This window comes from Anomaloglossus baeobatrachus, chromosome 5 (genome assembly GCF_048569485.1).
Source record: "Anomaloglossus baeobatrachus isolate aAnoBae1 chromosome 5, aAnoBae1.hap1, whole genome shotgun sequence".
Lineage (NCBI taxonomy): Eukaryota > Metazoa > Chordata > Amphibia > Anura > Aromobatidae > Anomaloglossus > Anomaloglossus baeobatrachus.
The window spans coordinates 393510852-393531341 of NC_134357.1; the positions used below are offsets into that span (position 1 = coordinate 393510852).

The 20490-nt window shown below is 46.6% G+C and overlaps 1 protein-coding gene across 1 annotated transcript in view; it reads right to left on the bottom strand.

Moving 5' to 3' along the window:
* LRRC3C (leucine rich repeat containing 3C) overlaps positions 1-19871 on the bottom strand; it is a 146950-nt gene extending 127079 nt beyond the window's left edge. Inside the window, exon 1 of the mRNA XM_075347675.1 lies at positions 19707-19871. The gene's annotated coding sequence lies outside the window, so the exon portion shown is untranslated. The remainder of the gene's footprint in view (positions 1-19706) is intronic.
* Positions 19872-20490: the final 619 nt, after the last annotated feature.

Here is a 20490-nt window from a genome sequence, read left to right on the forward strand (position 1 = left end):
CTAGTTTAGCGTTAAAAGGAGCCAAAGTGATGGGAGGGGTTATAGATGCAGATTATCAGAGAGAAATCAAGGTACTGATGCTAAATTTGGGAAATGAACCTTTGATATTGGTGAAACACCAGAAGGTGGCTCAGAAGTTGATAATTCCAATAAACTTGTCTGAGATAAGAGAAGGATCTGCCCCGGCAGAATTAACAATACGGGGTACTAAACATTTTGGATCCTCTAATATTACAAATATAGGAGCAAAAATATGGATTCAAAAACTCCAAGGACCGCCCTCAGAGGCAGAGGTAATAGTGGTCGGAAAAGATCGTACTCTCCTGATAATGAGACCAGGAGTGGAGAAGTGGGAATATGTTCCACAAGAAAAATGTTATTTACGAGAATAATAGTGTATCTTTATTTGCAGATGGTGTTGTAAATAAGCGGAATCCATGGTATCGGTTACTGGGAAGAGCTCGATAGTGATGAGATGGAGAAATTCGTGTGTTTGATGTTCGCCTCTTTGGTCGTTGGATGGACAAGTCTATATCAGGAGGAACATATGGCGAATAAATTCCTGATGCACCATCACATTTTCAACACACAGATTGCTGGATCTGTACACATTCTCCGGTTACAGCCACCAGTATCCCTTATCTGGCTATCCCGGTACCGATGGAAATCTTAAAGTGGAAAAGTTGTTCTGATCATCTTGCTGATAAAGACACTCGAAATGTTTGTCTATGGAATACTACCCATTCCCGTAGTGGGATGGATCAATCTTCCATGGTGGCAAGGCAATTTGAATGCAACAGTCACCAATTTACAATATCTGGCTTTTAAGGGAGGAATTTGGGTACCAAGAAATAAGACTGGACTGACTAACCTGGGATTCATCCCTATGGGGAATATAAAAATAAGTTTTGGGACAGCTATAAATACTGTAGATGCTTTTAAACCCAGCTTAGTGGAAAGGACAATTCATGATATGTTATGGCCTTATGGCAATATGTTCATAAATGGGACTAATGAAACTTGTAGTAACATATCGGGAAATTTAATGTGTAATAATTCCTCTGAATATCGAGCAAATGCCAAAACACATGATATTCAAGGGAGCTTTTCAAATAATATTGCTTTTAGTTTTAATATACATAGTAGTGAAAGTGATTATATTTGTGATTCATCGTTTATCTAAACAAACCAAGAAAACTAAATTTGTCGCAAACGATATTTCTTGGTCATGGTATGGTGTTTTCCGAGTGATCTTCCTCTAGTGGAATACTGATGATGGAAAATAATCCCTGGGATCAAGGACCAATTGTGATACCAATGTGATATGACTGAAGAATGAGTGTGATTTAGATAGGGATCATAATCAAAAGATCGTGATCCCAGATACTATTTGATCCATCAATAATTCAGTATCAAAGAGAGATGTCCTCTGGCTGACCCATTTTTACCATGATGAAGAATACGTGTCAAACAGATCTTAAGCAAAACCACGATTATCAGGAAGTAACGTTTACAGTTCCACAGTCAGGAAACTCGTGGTTAATTCACAACAGGTGTAAGGAAGCTGGCATGTAAAATTCACGGCTCCTTGCAATATCTCCAGAAACTGTGGTCGGCCAGTGTTCAACTGGTTAAATGTGCAGGAAGCTACTGGTGCCCACAGCAGGTTGTGGTCAAGTTACATGAACATGACTCAGCTGTCACATGCTGGTCACTAATTCACCACTCAGTGCACATGACGTACAAATTTTTCCTATAAAAATACACCAGACTCGCTTAATGATTAGGGACATTTCCAGGACGCTCAAGTGGACTCACTGTTCCTGTGATGCAAATGCCATGTTGTTTCCTTATCAATAATCGAGTCCCTCCGATGAGAAAGGATTGCTACAACATAACGGTAATGTTGATGCATATTTCTGTTATCGTATAAGATTCTATGATTATAAAGTAGTTCTAATGCCTATGTACCATTGATTATTCATGTGCTATTAAAATAAATAGTATCTTGCTATAAAGAATCTTAGTATTCGTGCCTGATTAGGATATCAGTGAGCGCTGTGTAAGTACGGGCTTTCAGCCTCCTTTTTAGGAGAATTTAGCAAGACAATTGGTTATTATCTTATTTCCCGCTAGGAATGTACATTCATCATCTTTGAATTTTACAGTAAGTCCTTTAGCTGTTAGACATTTTACAGATAACAATCCTCCTTCTAATCCTGGAACATATAACACATCCTGTACAAGTAGTTTTGAATCATGCCCATACTTATTATAACAGTTTAGCATACCTTGTCCAATATTTTCTGCAGTTATTTTGCTCCCATCTGCAAGATAAATGGCTTCCTTCTTATTTAAACCAAGTTCAGTAAAGAAACTTTTATTACTTCTCATATGACTTGTTGCTCCTGAGTCAATAAACCAACCTGATGATGATTTCTTATCAGTTACTTTAAATGTGCCATTCTAATTATTTACACATTAATCAGAAATTGTGTTTTTCACCTTCTGTGTACTCTCTTTATGGTGTAATTTCTGTTGTTCTGCTTTCTGTATAGTACAGTCTCTTTAAATGTCCCTTTTTCTTACACCTGAAACATTCTCTTGTCTCTTTATTATAGGGTATCTTTGATTCTGTAGCTTTAAGAGCATTTCCACCATCTTTTTCAGTAGAATCATTTGTTTGCTCTTTCTTTCTTTGATATTCATCTATGAGTCTGGTCTTCACAAACTCTAATGTAATGTATGGCCACCAGTGATGCCAACTGGATTCTTTCTTTTTTATAAAGAGCTTATAAAATAATCACGCACAACCAACTTATTTTTATGGACATATTGTAAAATTATAATAAATCTTTAAGAATGTAAGTGACCCATGTCTACAGCAGTGCGTAATTCTGATAGGAAGACATTTGCTGCATTCACTGTGAACTGTAAAATAATGATAACGACTGTAATAATAATCTGAACAATTTTAATCAGCTTCAAATATATCATGGACACGTCAGATTTTTTTTACTGAAAAGGTAAAAAAAGTGCCCTATTTTTACATTCAGAAATTGTTGAACCTTGACAGCCGCCCTTATAATCATAATGGGAAGCTAATTAGAAGGGGAAATGGTTTCAGCACTGGGGCCTTTGTGCTCCGGCTCCTTTGTGCTGAGGAACGAAGTTCATTCTAAACATTGTAAGGTACTCAGCAATCCTGAAGATACGTAATAAACTAATTTGGTGTGGAGAACCCAATGTCTCAAAGAGATGCAAAACTCTCTCAGAAGTTTCTCTCCACACTTTTCTAGAAAGAGCTTTTTGGTTATAAACTTAATGTGGTCATCAGAGCCAGCATCAGCACTTGGCGCACCTGGGCAAGTGCTAGGACCCTGGAGAGACAGGGTTCACTGCTGAATACTGCATGCAAGTGCATTGAAGTTCATCCGTGGGCAGACCTAGCACGCGATGCTGTCCCATCCCACAGATGAAGAAAAGAGCCGAAATACTGCCAGCATCCCGTCAAGCTGCATGGGGCCCCCAACAGAGCTGTATGACCCGCTCCTTTACCAGAGCTGTATGAGCCCCCCACTAAAGCTGTATGGGCCCCACACCAGAGCTGTATGCCTCCCACCCCCACCAGAGCTGCATGGACCCTTCACCAGAGCTGTATGCTGCTCCCCCAGTACTGTATGCCCTCCTCCCCCAGTAACGTGCATACCACACAGTAAGGTGTATGGCCCCAGCCTCCCCTGTGGCAGTCTCATTGTGCACAGTGCGCGGCCATATCTTTTAGTGACGTCCATCACACAAAGCGCCCTGCACATGCCCAGGAGGAGCTGGACAGAGACAAGCGGGGTAGGTGAAGCTGCTGTGAGCTTCCCCATATTAAAAATATCTCTAATGTTTCTGTGTGTGCATGTATGTGTATCTATGTATGTCAGTGTATATGACTGTGTCTAGCTTTATGCCTGTGTATATGTATTTTTAAGAATTTGTCTTCAAATATGTATATTTACGTATGCCTGTATGTGTATGTATCTGTGTATGTGCGTGTCTGTGTGTACATGGGGCCCACTGAGACTCTTTCGCCCAGGGCCTACAAAAACTTGGAGCCGTGCCTGGTGGTCATCAATAAGTGATCATTACCTGTATGCATGAATGAAAATGATACATCTACAAAGAAATTCACTCCCTGATATGATATTAGGCAGTTGGGAAAAGCGTTGCCCACCCCATTGCTCCGAGATTTGAGTGCAGATGGAATTTTTTTGGTTCTTATTACTAAGCCCCCTTCCCCCCCTAGTAATAAGAGACTTTTTTTAAATGTTAGATTAAATTTATGTTACTGTTTGTATTATTCTGATTCACGGCAATTTTAATTACTCACTCATATACGCCATGTTAATCTGACATGGTATCTGCATTTATTCTTTGAATCTCCAGCAGCGTTCTCCTGAACACATCAGACATCCCCACACCCTGGTGTTATTTCGGGCCTCCCTTCCTCCCACTGGTGGTGTCCCCTGCTAAATATAAAGTGTAAAATGACTCACTGGTTTTCCCTCAAAAATAAGCATCAGGGGCTTGGGGTTGCTAAGGGACTGCATTGTTGCTAGGAAACCCTCGCTAACAAAGATTATCCTGGACCAGATGCCACCAGCCGCGTCACGTGATAGGGATACGGAATCCTTGCCCGTTATTTACATACACAGACACAAATACATACAGAATGCAGCTCTACATTAACTCTTACCAACCCATCCAGATGTCTCCAAATTCTTACTCTACATGGATGTCAAATATAACTGCAATGTGAAAGATTCCAATACTTAAAAAAATATGTCACAAATACAATTTGCCATATTTATAAAAAAATAAAATTACACTACACCTCTAAAATAGACAAATCCAATATGATTACATTACACCATCCATCGCCTCTCTGACTGACCCTGATTGGTACAGGTGCCATCTGCTTAGGGGCACACGCCAGTCTCTGCCCACCAGGAGTGATGAATTATTGAGCGTTCCTGCTACAAAGACATAGATGGTGACTCTGGTCATGTAACAGCAATTCTCAAAGAAATTGTGTGACCATCAACATCTGTGTGAATTGCTGTGAATGCACCTTGGCTGTAAAAACAAATAACCAAATTGTCCACAGGTCGCATGGGAAACCTATGTCAAAATTGACATACTGTATATTGGGGCTTAGGGGGAAAAGCTATGTGTGACTTGCAACCTAAAAAATAAAAATCGAACGGTTTGGTTTTTTGCAAAGTGATTCCATTGACAGTTATTAGATGCAATGACGCAATATGATACCAAGATCATTATGTTGTTGTGTAGCCCGAGCCTGAGGCCAGAGTCACCCTTAAGCGGGCTTTACACGCTACGACATCGCTAATGCGGAGTCGTTGGGGTCACGGAATTTGTGACGCACATCCGGCCGCATTAGCGATGCCGTTGCGTGTGACATCGATAAGTGATTTTGCATCGTTGCAAAAACGTGCAAAATCGCTAATCGGCGACACGGGGGTCCATTCTCAAATCTCGTTACTGCAGCAGTAACGAGGTTGTTCCTCGTTCCTGCGGCAGCACACATCGCTGCGTGTGACGCCGCAGGAACGAGGAAGCTCCCCTTACCTGCCTCCCGGCCGCTATGCGGAAGGAAGGAGGTGGGCGGGATGTTACGTCCCGCTCAGCTCCGCCCCTCCGCTGCTATTGGGCGGCGGTTCAGTGACGTTTCAGTGATGTCGCTGTGACGCCGCACGGACCGCCCCCTTAGAAAGGAGGCGGTTCGCCGGTCACAGCGACGTCGCCGGACAGGTGAGTATGTGTGACGGCTCTGGGCGATGTTGTGCGGCACGGGCAGCGATATGCCCGTGTCGCGCAACAGATGGGGGCGGGTACCCACACTAGCGATATCGGGACCGATATCGCAGTGTGTAAAGTAGCCTTTAGGGTACGGTTCCACTTGCATATAGCTTCTGATGGCTGCGTGTGTTAGCCGAGGTTCATGCGAGTGTGATGCGATCTTGTGATGGCATCACAGGTGCGGAGAAGAGTGGGGGAGCACTCTCTCCCCATGTCCTCCACTGCCTGTCTCTGCATATATCGCACTGACATGCGGATGACATGCGAGTGCTGTGCAATGTTTCACACGCTCCCATATACTTGTATGAGGGTGCGTGAGCCAAGAATCGCTGCCAAACGAAATATGCTGAAAGTCATTGCTCAGGCCGATATGGCATGAGAAAGCAATCACAGATGGACACTGCTTCATACTTTTGCACTGGTGCGTGTGAAATTCGATGTTTTATCGGATTGTACTCGTCCGTGCAAAATGCAAGTGGAACCGTACCCTTCCGAGAGACTCGCACGCGTGTCGCATCACCCAGCACGGCCATATGCTCTGCTGACAGGAGCGGGTCAGCTGCATGTATTTCTATGCAGCTGAGACGCTCACGTCTGGAAAGCGTGAGGCCACGCCGTGTGATATGATGCAAGACTCACACAAGTCTCTCGTAAATGTGACTCCGGGCTAAAAGAGGATCTGTAAGTGACTTGCATCTGTAGTGACAAGCTGTTCAAAGTGTGGCTGCTGATGGTGAATAGTGGTATCCTAAAACAGGTAAGGGTATGTGTATCTTTTATAGGAAAATTCCTCTTGCAATCCGCCTGAAAAAATGCCACAAAATATAATGTAACACACAGTAATATCAAAACGACATTGCTGTGCACATTTTTATGTTTTTGTTACTTCTTTTAACTACTTAATGGTTTGGAAATCGTGAATCAGTTAAAAGAAGTAGTATGTTCATTTTTCCCAGTCGCCTGCTCATCATATTTTAAAATTACAGGGAAAAAAACATCATACCGCCAGCAAAGCCACTACAGATAAAGATAGCCGGTTTCTGGTCCTGAAGCTGCTTTGCTTAGGAAAATCTCAGCGGGTATGCTGGTGTAATAAAGCACCATGACATCTTTTTTTAAAAAAAAATCAGCACTGTAGTGGTGCATGAAATGTAAATACCCTGCTCCCTGTATAATACTCACCTGTCGCCATCTTCATCTGTATCCAGTGTTGCTCCATTCGGTCTCTGTCGATTTGTGACCTGCTGGCAACCCAGTAGTTTCTGGAGCGTGTCAGAGGTCACAACTCAATACAAGTCTACGGGAGCATCATTTTGGTTCTCATAGGCTTGTATTGAGTGATTATGACGTTACTTCTGACTTCTAGCCAGTCGGAAGTTTCAGGCACAAGATGACGCTACAGGACCATAGTGGCGCCGAAGAAGGATGAAAGCGCTGGAAGGTCAGTATAAGACAGAGGACTTAGATTTAAACCACCACTCCTGGGCTCCAAAAAGGAAAAGAACGCTGGAGTGGTGCGCTAAAGACATGAGTGCACAAAGCTTAAGGCTCCTGCTCTTACTGTCATTATGAGATGTCATATCATTGGGTATAGTGATAACTAAAGGGTTTATTTTTTCATTCAAGGGGACTTTTTTTTATATTCACTATGGGGCCAAGCACTTATTGGTAGGTACGGTAGTTATTAACTGCCTGACTATCCTGCGACAATTTGTTTTGGCTTAGGTTATGTGCTCATGTTGCAGATTTGCTTGCAGAAATTTCTGCACCATTTCAGTATCTCTTGGAAGGAAAAATGTAGAGGTAAAAACGCGTGTCTTGCTGCGTTTTTCCAACACATTTTTAAGCGTTTTTGACTGACTTAATTGAAGTCAATTGGTGAAAAACACAGCCAAAAATGCAGAAAGAATGGACATGCTGCAGATTATTTTCTGCACCAAATCTGCAAGGGGAAAATCTTGAACATGTGCACTATACTTCAGGATTCTCATTGACTTTGCTGGCATAAGGATTTGCTTGTAGTTTTGTGACAAATCTGCAAGCAAAAACGCAACGTGTGTGTACACAACAAGTGGTTTGCAATAAGTCTTCTGTTTCCTGTGATGTCGTGTCAGCAGAGCAGTTCTGTTTCTTCTGTTGATGGGGCATTACTGCTAACATCATGTTGATTTACAGCCGGCTCCCTGTTGCATTATGTTGGGCCCGCTGTCAATCAACATGACGTCGGCAGTGACGCTCCATCAGCAGAGCAAGGAGGAAGAAAAAGAACTGCTCTACTGAAAAAATATCACATAATCCAAAAGAATCGCTGGCAGCTGAGGTCCATGACCGATCTGAGTCGGGAGAGATCGTCACAGGCCAGAACACGAAGGTAGTTAGTAACTACCTGTGGATAAGTGCTTAGCCCCATAGGAAAACTTAAAAAAGTCCCTTTAAATGGTACAGTTTATATAGCTGGGATAATTTAACACCTTTGGACTCATGAGGTCACTAGACTTGGTTTAGGGTGATAATGTTTCTACAGCATTGTTTGTTGTTATTACTTTAGCACTGCTATAGTGTTGCTTAATGCTTATAAATATCTATCTGTTATTATCTCCCCTATTCGCCTACTAACATTGGAGATATATTGGTGCATATGATGTATGTCCTTATAGAATTACTAGAGTCCTTCCCTTTATTAGTGGCACTGGCAACCTATCTCTGTACTATTTTGCTGTTAGTGTTGCTACCGTGTTTCCCCGAAAGTAGGACCCCCCCGAAAGTAAGGCAGGGTGGGGGTTTCGGGGGGGTCCGCCAATGTAGGGCACCCCCCGATTGTAAGGCAGGGTAGCGGGGGGGCCCGGGAATGTAAGGCCGCCTATGGGTGGTGGTCGTGGCGTAATGTAATGTAAGGCTGCATATCTCACCGGCCTGCGGCGCGTCCCGGGTCACCGCTCTTCCTGCTCGCAGCTGATTGGCCGATCAGCCTGTAAGTCACAGGCTCCCTGCTGGCCATCAGCTCGAGCTGTGATTGGCCAGTCAGCCGGCTCGCAGCTGATTGGCCGAATCAGCCGCGACGTCACCGCCTGCAGGCGCTCGCTCCGATTGGTCCAGCGTCCCCGGCATCAGATACGTCAGCCCGGCACCGCAGAGGAGATCGAAGGAAAGTAACGGTAAGTTCCGAAACTCTGTGTGTGTGTGTGTGTGTGTGTGTGTGTGTGTGTGTACGGTATGTGTACGGTATGTGTACGGTATGTGTATGGGTGCCGTATGGGGCTGTATGTGTCAGTGTGTGTGTGTGTGTGTACGGTACCGGTACGATATGTGTGTGGGTGCCGTGTGGGGCTGTACCGGTACCGTATGTGTCAGTGTGTGTGGTGGCAGAGTGGGGGGCAGAACCACTGTATGGGGAGGCTGCAGGGGGGAGGATGGGGTGGATGCCGGATTATGAAACAATGGGGAGGCTGCAGGGGGGAGGATGGGGTGGATGCCGGATTATGAAACAATGGGGAGGCTGCAGGGGGGAGGATGGGGTGGATGCCGGATTATGAAACAATGGGGAGGCTGCAGGGGGGAGGATGGGGTGGATGCCGGATTATGAAACAATGGGGAGGCTGCAGGGGGGAGGATGGGGTGGATGCCGGATTATGAAACAATGGGGAGGCTGCAGGGGGGAGGATGGGGTGGATGCCGGATTATGAAACAATGGGGAGGCTGCAGGGGGGAGGATGGGGTGGATGCCGGATTATTATTTTTTCCAATGTAAGGCCTCCCCCGAAAGTAAGGCAGGGTGGGACTTTTGGGGGTAAAATTAATGTAAGACAGGGCCTTACTTTCGGGGAAACACGGTATGTACTTCATGGGAGTCAATGAGTCCAAACTGACAGTATAAACTAAGCACATAGTATTGCAGGGTATTTAAACAATATATAAATTGCCCCTATAGCACTCTAATCGCTGCTTCCAATTTGCAGAAACTGCAGTTTTAATAAGAAATGCTAAATTGGCTGCTTAGGCCCCTTTCACATTGCGTGTTACCTTCCGCTCACAGGTCCTGTTGGAGCATCCGTCTGAACCGCCCCTCCCCCACTCTGCAAAGCGTGTTCCGGACGCATGCGCCCGACAGGGCCATTCACTGCTAGGTGGACAACGTTCGGGTGTCCGTCTGTAGAAACGTATATGTGCAGAAAATTGCACAAAACAGAGCACACGCTAACGCAGTGCGCTCCATAGCAGTGAATGGCCCTGTCGGGCGCATGCGTCCGGAACACGCTTTGCAGAATGGGGGAGGGGCGGTTCGGACGGATGCTCCGACGGGACCTGTGAGCGGAAGGTAAAACGCAATGTGAAAGGGGCCTTAGTGTACCCTGGGTGTGCCCAAAATGTTCAGTGCATTGTTCTGCCCACTGGTTTTGCATGTTCTCGCCTCCCTCACTGGTGATTGACAGCGCTGGCTTGCCTTAGCTTTCTCTGCAGGCAGTACACACTCCAGACAAGCCAGTTGTGATGCTCAATCACTAGGTGTCACTAGATACAACTTGTAGAGGAGTGGTCAAATAAGCTGGGGGTCAGGAGCCAAGAGGTCATATATGGAACACAGGGAGAAAGCAAAGCCAAGGTCAGGGTACGAGCCGGAGGTCAGGAGCCAGGAAGTCACGTATGGAACACAGGGAAAAAGCGGAGCCAAGGTCAGGGTACGAGCCGGAGGTCAGGAGCCAGGAAGTCATGTATGGAACACAGGAAATAAGCGGAGCCAATTTCAGGGTATGAGCTAGAGGTCAGGAGCCAGAAAGTCACGTATGGAACACAGAGAGAAAGCGGAGCTGAGGTCAGGATACGAGACGGAGGTCAGGAGCCAAGGTGTAACATCAGAGTCAGAGGCACGGAAGGAGAAGGGTAACTAAGGTCCAGGGTTGAGAGACAAGATTAGAACAGTACTCTTTTGGGAGTCAAAAGCACTTGCTTCAATACAAGAACTATGACTAGCGGCGTTCCGGGTGAGGTTGCTCCCTAATGAAGCAGAGCAATCACCCGGAACAAAGCTTCTGTGAACAGACCTCTCCCAGCACCAATGCAGGACCCAAGGCCAGGAACCCATGCACCGGAGCACAATACAACAGCAGCGCATCGGCTCTGCAGGAGAGCAGAGCACCCCAAATCAGAACTCTGACACCAGTGCTGTCTATCACCAGTGAGGAAGGTGGCGACATGCAAAATCAGTGCAAGGAACGCTGTGCTGAGCTTCTTTTGCACACCAAGTGTACACCAAGCACCATAATTAGCATATTTGATTACATTTCAGATCTGCATATATCCCCTACACAGCTACTGTATGTACTTATGGGTACTTTGCACACTACGACATCGCAAGCCGATGCTGCGATGCCGAGTGCGATAGTCCCCGCCCCCGTCGCAGATGCGATATCATGGTGATAGCTGGCGTAGCGAACATTATTGCTACGCCAGCTTCATATGCACTCACCTGTCCTGCGACGTCGCTCTGGTCGGCGATCCGCCTCCTTATTAAGGGGGCGGGTCGTGCGGCGTCATAGCGACGTCACACGACAGGTGGCCAATAGCAGCGGAGGGGCGGAGATGAGCACGATGTAAACATCCTGCCCACCTCCTTCCTTCCGCATTGGCGGGCGGGACGCAGGTAGGAGATGTTCCTCGCTCCTGCGACTTCACACACAGCGATGTGTGCTGCCGCAGGAACGAGGAACAACATCGGACCGTCGCAGCAAGGTAATTGTGGTTTTCGCCGACGCTACACCGATGATACGATTACGACGCTTTTGTGCTCGTTAATCGTATCATCTAGGCTTTACACACTACGATGGCGAGAGCGACGCCAGAAGTGCGTCACTTTCGACATGACCCCACCGACATCGCACCTGCGATGTCGTAGTGTGCAAAGTACCCCTTAGTGTACAGTACATTGTCAGTTTGTGCTTACACACTCCTGTTAAGTGATTGAGTTTATTCCTATACTGTCCTATCACATGTAGAACAGATCCTATTTGCTAACAATATATTAGGGCCAGGGCCGGATTAAGGTTGGTGGGGGCCCCTGGGCAGAAAATCTGGTGGGGGCCCCATAACGTTAACATTTTTAGCTATAAAACAGTAGAGCGCGAACCGTAGCATTTAGATATAAATCCAATGAACATTTATCTTATCCTGTTCTGCCACATTCAGATTTACAGTACTACAATACAGACACAGTCCAGGATAACTCACAGCAGTCACTTATACACAGAAAGTAGAGTTAGGCTATGTGCGCACGTTGCGTTTGTCTCTGCAGAAATTTCTGCAGCAATTTGAACAGCAGACGTGCGCTTCAAATCGCTACAGAAAGAGTCCGTAATGAAAAGCAAATTTCATGCGCTCTGAGTGCAGCCCCTCCCATAGACAGAGCAGGGGCTGCATCCAAAGCAAATGAAAAAAGTGACACGTCACTTCTTAGAACGCAGCACTTCAGGCAGCAGCCGAATCGCTACACTCCAATACGCCACGTGCGCACGGCTCCTGCATAATCTTCATAGATTGTGCTGGGGACGCAGGACGCATGCAGTTACGCTGCGGTGCAGATCGCAGCGTAACTGCATGCAAATACGCAACGTGCGTACAGAACCTTACTCACATATTTTTTATTGATCCCAATGTTAAGGCAGCCAGGGCCGGCTCCAGGTGTTTGTGGCCTCCGGGTGAAAGAGTCTCAGTGGGCCCCATCCACACACAGACACGCATACACATACAGGCATACGTATATATACATATTTGAAGACAAATTCAGAAAAATACATATAAACAGACAAATATATGCACGGTCATATACACTGACATACATGCAGACACAGACGCATTAGGGCTCGTGCGCACGTTGCGTAATTCCATGCATTTATGCTGCGTATAGCACTGCAGTGTAAATGCATGCGTCCTGCGTCCCCTATACAAGCTATGTAGATTGTGCATGAGACGTGCGCACGTTGCTTTTATGAACGCAGCGATTTGGATGCTAAAATGTTGACCCAAATCCGTGCGTTCATAAAATGAGCATGTCAATTATTTCGTGCGCTATGGATGCAGCTCCCACTCTGTCTATGGTGGGGGAAGCAGCCAGAGCGCATGAAATCGGCTTTTTTTGTAAAGAAAAACTGCATCCATTATGCAGTGTTTCTGCAGCGATTTGACGCGCACATGTGCTGTCAAATCGCTGCAGAATATTCAGTAGTTACGTGCGCATGAGCCCTTACAGGTATTAATATAGGGAAATCGCCAGCAGCCTCACTCACCTCTCCCGCTTGTTTCCGCCCAGCTCCTTTAGGACATGTGGCTGTGTTTCACGATGGCTGTCACTAACAGACATGACTGCACACTGACAGCACTGCTGTATATACATCACAGGAGGGGCTGGGGGCTACAATACATACATTACAGGAGGGGCAGGGGGCATAGACGTTACTGGAGTGGCAAACAGCTCTGGTGGTGTACTCATTACTGGGATGGGTGACATAGCACTCTGGGGGACCCATATAGTTCTGGGGGGCTGCACAGACTGCTTCTTACACACACAGCTCTGACACACACACACACACACACACACAGCTCTGACACACACACACATATCTGACACACACACACACACACAGCTCTGACACACACACACACAGCTCTGACACACACAGCTCTGACACACACACACAGCTCTGACACACACAGCTCTGACACACACACACAGCTCTGACACACACACACAGCTCTGACACACACACACACAGCTGACACACACACACACACACACACACAGCTCTGACACACACACACAGCTCTGACACACACACACACACACACACACACACAGCTCTGACACACACACACAGCTCTGACACACACACACACACACAGCTCTGACACACACACACAGCTCTGACACACACACATCTCTGACACACACACATCTCTGACACTGACACACACAGCTCTGACAAACACACATCTCTGGCACACACACAGGTCTGACACACACACACACAGCTCTGACACACACATACACACACAGCTCTGACACACACAGCTCTGACACACACACACAGCTCTGACACACACACACAGCTCTGACACACACACAGCTCTGACACACACACACACAGCTCTGACACACACACACACACAGCTGACACACACACACAGCTGACACACACACACACAGCTCTGACACACACACACACAGCTCTGACACACACACACAGCTCTGACACACACCACAGCTCTGACACACACACACACACACAGCTCTGACACACACACATCTCTGACACACATACACACACATCTCTGACACACACACATCTCTGACACTGACACACACAGCTCTGACACACACACACACAGCTCTGACACACACACACACACACACACAGCTCTGACACACACACACAGCTCTGACAGACACACACAGCTCTGACACACACACACACAGCTCTGACACACACACATCTCTGACACACATACACACACAGCTCTGACACACATACACAGCTCTGACACACACACACACACACACAGCTCTGACACACACAGCTCTGACACACACAGCTCTGACACACACAATGCACCCACCCATCACCCCCTACACACACACACACACACACAATGCACCCCCCTTTACCGCCTACACACACACACACACACACTGCATCCCCCATCACCCTCACACACACACACACACAATGCACCCCCCATCACCCCCTACACACACAATGCACCCATCACCCCCTAGAAACACAATGCACCCCCCATCACCCCCTACACACACACACACAAATACAATGCACCCACCATTCCTCCCTACACACACACACACACACAAGTACAATGCACCCCCCATTACTCCCCCACACAAAACACACATACAATGCACCCACCCATCACCCCCCACACACACACACACACAATGCACCCACCCATCACCCCCTACACACACACACAATGCATCTCCCCATCACCCCCTACACACACAATGCATCTCCCCATCACCCCCTACACACACAATGCACCCCCCATCACCCCCCCACACACACACACACAATGCACCCCCCATCACCTCTACACACACACACAATGCACCCCCCCATTACCCCTCCCCCCACACACAATACAATGTAACCCTCATCACCCCCTACACACACAAATCACACTGCCCCATCCCTACACACTCCTGCCCCCCCCCCCCTCCCTCGGAATACAGTACTCCTCCTCTGCCTGACACAAAGCTGTGTTCCACTTCCTTCACAGATGTTCCCCGTTATGTGTCCTTAGCCCCTCCCCATTCATCATCATTAATTAAACCTGTCTCTTCGGCTCCTTCATGGAGCGCTTACCATCTGATGTCCCGTGTGCCGGTGCCCGCAGCACTGTGATGACGTCAGCAAGGTGCTGATCTCATCACGTTGCTGCACGTCGGGGGCGGGGACCAGTCCCGGCGCGCTGTTCAAATGTATTTACGTCTGAAAGACGCAAATACATTTGAATAGGAAGAAGGAGGAAGCTGCGAGCACCGGCTCCGGCTCCGCTGCGCTCCTCTGCATTGTGTGCATGCCGGGCACACAGCACACAGCAGAGCCGGCACAGCACAGCGCTGCCTCCTGCTCCTGCTGCAGCTAGTGTGTCGGGCCTGCATGCACACACTGCGGAGGAGCGTGGCTGCACATACAGCGGCCCATTACACCGTGCCCCTGCTTCTAGGAAGGGGGGGGCAGGTGCCCCCCCCGCCCCTCGCAGGGTACGCCCATGACGGCCGCAGCACATAGCAGGGAGCTCATTGGCACACCTCTGACCCCGGAAGTGCAATCGCTGGTACTTCCGGGGTCATTCAGCGTCCTGTGCCCGCAGTTTGTTTTTGCGTCTTAAAGACGCAGATACAAATAAATGCCGGTGCACCGCCCCACCCCCCTCCGAAAACACAGCTGATTTATTAGACTGTCTTTACGGAGGGGGAGAGGGTGTGAAGAAAAAAAAAAATGCTGACAAGTATGGCCCTGGTGGTGGGGGCCCCCTTAGAAGCTCTTTTGGTGGGGGCCCCTGGGCTGGAGCCCCGCTTGCCCCGCCTATAATCCCGCCCTGATTAGGGCATTTTCCATTCTTGCCGTGTATATTCTACTTTATTACACAATTGTGTACGGTGATATAAGTTTGGATATGTGCACGCAGAGTTTTTTTGAGGCGTTGAAAAACATCGACTAACACTCCTTTGAGGATTTATTTCAAGTAGTTTTTTGTTTCCTGAAGCGATTTTTAAGAGTTATTTAAACTTTTTGTAAGTGTCTTTTTTTTGCTGGAGAATTTTCTTTGCAGTGACTATTTTGGAGCAGATTTCATCAGGATCAGTTTTAAAGAAGTGACATGAACTTTCTTTTTTCCCACTAGGTGTATTGCAAAGCCTGAAGTGGTAAAAAGCACTCAAAAGCTGGAACATATGAACAGTAGAGTGGATTTACAATAGAAATTAATTGGGTGAGTACTTCATGTGTTTTTGTATCGATTTGTCAGAATTTTTTAAGCAAACCTGGTCTAAAAAACTCAGAGAGAACGTACCTATAAAAGTTATGTGCATGCAATGTTTTTTCTAGCATTATAATGAATGGGTCTGCTCACACGTCAGTGATTTTTCACTGCACGTGTCTCCGTGCAGCGTACCCGCGTGTGCGTGATTGCTGCACGGAGACATGTCCATTTTTTAGAAAAAAACGTGCATTTAAAATAATAAACATTTTAACTCACCCGGCGTCCAGCGATGTCCTCTGCAGCCCGTGCAGCTTGCTCCTTCTAAGCCGGCTGATTACTGTCGCGCATATTCATGATGCGCGACACAGCCGACCCGGAAGTAGCTCCTGCAGGGGTCACCGCCGGCCGGATGCTGCGTCGCGGGAGCGATCAGCACCATGGACAGCGGGAGCGGGCGCAGGTGAGTGAATCTCTAAGTGCAATCACGGGCCACGGAGAACGGAGCCCGGATTGCACTTAGACAACCCACGTGTGCCGTGATTTTCGGCACACGCAGGGACATGTGCGTGTTTTACACGCCAGTGAAAAACGTCCGTGTTTTTCACTGACGTGTGAAACGGGCCTTAGACTGTAAAAGTCTGGACCCGCACTGGGTTCAAAGGTACCCGAGTGCCGTGCCCGGGCTCAGAATTCTCAGGGAATTCTGGTTATTGATCCAGATCCAGCACTTGGGTAATACAAAAAAAAGAAAGGAAAAATAAAGAAAATAATAATAAAGCAGGCTTGCTATACTTTCCGAGTCTAAGGTCCGGCTGTAACTGCTCCCGCGGCCGCTCATTTACTTCCAGGGCCTCACATTATACTTCATTTATTTGCACTGCTTTCCACACCCACCAGTGTCTGTGATTGGTTGCAGTCAGACGCACCTCCATGCTGAGTGACAGCGTGTCTGACGCTTCCAATCACACACCATGACTGCGTGTCTATATCGTACAGGAAACATTTTTTAAAAAAATTAGCGTAGGGTCACCCCAAATTATGATACCCAACACAGATAAAGCATATGGCTACAGGCTGCAGCCAACAGCCATGCACTTATCTTGGCTGTGTATCAAAATAAGAGGAACCGCATGTGGCCTTTTTTTTTGTATTTTTTTTGTTTCAATAATTTAAATAAATCATTTAAAAAACTGGCATGTGGTTCCCCCCCAATTTTGATACATAGCCAAGATAAAGCCCAACAGCTGGTGATAGGAATTCTCAGGCTGGGGAGACCCCTGCTTATTGGGCTCCCCTCAGCCTCAAAATAGCAGCTGGAATCGTCATGGGACCTAGTGTTGATTATGTCAGACCTGCAGAGGTGTTTTAGAAGTTAATAAAGTGGTGAAATAGGGTGCTTTTTTCCATTTTATTTCACATAAAGGATTTTTTTGGTGTTTATTTCTTTTCACTTACAGATTAGTAATGGTGGGTCTCATATACCCTCCCCATTACTAATGTAGCGCTTAGTGGCAGCTGTGAACTGACATTAACCCCTTATTACCCTGATCTTCAGTGCACCAGGGCATTCGGAAAGAGCCTGGTAAAGTTCCGGGATTCTCTTATCTAATGGATGCGACAATTCTGGGCCACTGCAGGCTGCTATTTTTAGGCTGGGGAGGGCCCAATAACCATGGGTGTTCCCAACCTGAGAATACCAGCCCCCAGCTGTCGGGCTTTACCTTGGCTAGGTATCAAAATTGGGGGGGACTGTACGCTGTTTTATTATTTAGAATTATTTTGGTACAAAGCCAAGATGAGGGCATGGCTGGGGGCTGCCGTCTGTAGCCATAGGCTTTATCTGTGCTGGGTATCATAATATGGGGGGACCCTTTGACAATTTTTTTTATTTTTATTGTATGATATAAACAGGCTCTGTGATTGGAAGCAGTTAGCTAACACGCTGACACTCAGGGTGGGGGCATATATGACTACAACCAATCACAGACGCCAGTGGGTGGGTAAAGCAGTGCATATGCAATGAAGGTTAATGACCACCCCAGGAAGTGAATGAGTGGCAAGGAAGCAGTTACAGCTGCGTCGGAGACTTGGTAAGTATAATTTGCTTGCTCCTATCCCCTATCCGTCCTACCACCATTTGTAATCGCCGGATTCTGGTCTCCATAGACTTATATGGGGACCGTCTACCGGCCAGATACCCGCGATCAATCCAGAGCCCCCCAATACATGTTAGACTAATTTATTGTTGGGGGAGATATCAATGTGGCATGTCTGATTTTGGACAGCCAATATTTTACTTCTCCTGAAGATAAGCTGGCACCAAACATATCTAGCAGCAGCTCTCTCATAGACTAGGAGCACTCATCCGAACGAGCGCTCTAGTGTACGCGGGAGGTAGTGGAGATGGCTGCCGGCTAAACGAACGACCCAACCATTGTACGGCCGATAGCTATCTAATGTATCTGGCAGCTTAAGAATAGCTTTCATTGCATGTTGTGCCAGTACTGTTCCAGTTTGGTAGGGTAATGGTCGTCATACTCTATTTACAAGTTAAATTCTCTTCGCTGCACTACATGCACCATCAGCACAATGCAGCACAGCAATTCCAGTAATACACTTACATTAGGTAATTGATAATAATGCAGTTCCCCCAATATAATATTTTAAGTGGTCCCAAAGCAGAGATCACTTTGATTTATTCATTTTTCCAACTGGATAATGCTACACTAGATGGATTGTGAGCTCTATGGCCATCCATATTTCCCCACTGTCTGTATCTGTAGCACATGCATGATGTACAAGTAGCTAGTGATGGCAGTGGATTAGAATACTCTGCAGGCACAGAGCAAATAAGCCGAAGCGGAAAGGAAGGCTTAATGCTTATAAATGCAATAATCACTCTCAGCTCCACAAAAAAATGACTAATATTGATTTCTGGGGTTTAAAAATAACTGCAGAACTCAGCAACCTGGGAAAGTAGAGCCTAATAATAGACTTGTGTTGGTTGTAGTCAGAAAGGGGGATCCCAGGGGCGAGAGACGGGAAGATGGAAAATAAAAGGAGAATCAGACGTGATATAGTCAGATATAATATTACTCCTCACAGCAAAGGGCGTTGTACAAAACATCAAATATGATGCTCATCTGCAGCAGTGTGGGGCATAGGGGCATACATGGGGTCAATAAATGAGAATTTACGACAATATTTAAATATAATTCCTGCCTGTTACTCTATCAAGATTGCATACCAAATGACAAACTCACCTCTGCTACATACGACAAATCCAGCTCTGCTGTATAGTAAGGTGCAAAAGCCATCGTTAAATGTGAACCTTCCTCCCTGGGACCTACCTGGGGTCAGATGTTTACGCGGGGGGGCATCCCTAGTATGTGCTGCTGTCTCCCACACATCCTCATGGCAGTGTAGCTACTGGACAGCAGCTTGGCTGCTTGGCGGGATGAGGAGAGTCCTATAAATATTTGCTCGTTAGATGCCAATTCTACTTTTTTTTTCTTTCTCGATGCCAGGCTGTATTCCATTGGCATTTCCAACAGACGCATGCATGAGATTGAGCAGCAGGCAACAGCGAACTCTGATTTAATTAGAGAAATCACATGGTTTTCAGGACATCTATTAAAACACAAGGACTGGAGGAGAGATTCACTAAGTAAAAACTGTCTAAATTCTTCATCTGCCTTGCGGCTAAGAGATTTTTAGCTATGAGGTTGCAGAAGACGCCATTCATTGGCTTTTACAATTATATTGATCTTGGTTCCCTATGTAAACCAGATTTAATATGCATTGTCCTCCCATATAAAGACTAACCAAATTCAGATAAGTGTGAAAAATTGTGTTTTACATTGAGAAGATACAGACGATTTTTCATCCATGTAGTGCTCCATTTGTCCCACACTCCAAAGACTAAAGGCTCCTTTTCACGCAGCGACATCGCTAGGACCCGTCACACTATACTTACCTGCCTAGCGACGTTGCTGTGGCCGGCGAACCGCCTCCTTTCTAAGGGGGCGGTTTGTGCGGCATCACAGCGATGTCACATGGCAGACGTCCAATAGAAGCGGAGGGGCAGAGAGCAGCCAAAGGAAAGACACGCCCACCTCGTTGCCAGAGGACGCA